Source organism: Piliocolobus tephrosceles, chromosome 5 (assembly GCF_002776525.5).
Source record: "Piliocolobus tephrosceles isolate RC106 chromosome 5, ASM277652v3, whole genome shotgun sequence".
In the NCBI taxonomy this organism is placed as follows: Eukaryota; Metazoa; Chordata; class Mammalia; order Primates; family Cercopithecidae; genus Piliocolobus; species Piliocolobus tephrosceles.
In genome coordinates, this window is record NC_045438.1 from 10,281,232 (window position 1) to 10,282,092 (window position 861).

Genomic DNA, 861 nt, shown 5'->3' on the forward strand with positions numbered 1-861 from the left:
AGGAGGTGTTTGGACATTTTCTCTGGCTCTAATACTAATGGTCTCAACTCCTACCACTGAGAAGAGTTGGAGCAAAGGGCCTCCCTTCGGTTCTAGTTTCTAACAAAACCAAAGGGAGAAATGCATCGCCCAGGAAAGTTGGTGCTTGCTTAATCAGGCATGACCAACATAGATGCCGTCTTAAAATCCCCAGCTAATCCTGCCCTCCTCATCACTCTGAGGCCAAAGTGCTGGGATTATGTTGTATTTATATTTGTCTACTCAGTTCATCTAATCAGAATAGTAGGAGAAACAGGGTTAGGAACATACAGCTCCTCGTTCATGGAACCTAATAAGCGAAAGACCCAGCAACCCAACCCTTTTACAAAAGTGCTTGCAATCCATTAGGCAAGGGACCTAAGTTGCCAGTTGAGCTTCCCATAGACTGGAAACATGGAAAATGTGAGCTATTTGTCACAGGGAGGACCTAATAAGAGATCAGGGGCTGGGCACCGTGGCTCACGCCTGTAATCCCAGCACTTTCGGAGACCAAGGCGGGTGGATCATGAGGTCAGGAGATCAAGACCATCCTGGTTAACACGGTGAAACCCCGTCTCTACTAAAAATACAAAAAATTAGCCGGGCGTGGTTTCATGCGCCTGTAGTCCCAGCTACTCGGGAGGCTGAGGCAGGAGAATTGCTTGAACCCGGGAGGCAGAGGTTGCGGTGAGCCAAGATCAAGCCATTACACTCCCGCCTGGGCAACAAGAGTGAAACTCGAAGAAGAAGAAGGAGAAGAAGGAGAAGAAGGAGAAGAAGGAGAAGGAGGAGAAGGAGGAGGAGGAGGAGGAGGAGGAGGAGGAGGAGGAGGAGGAGGAGGAG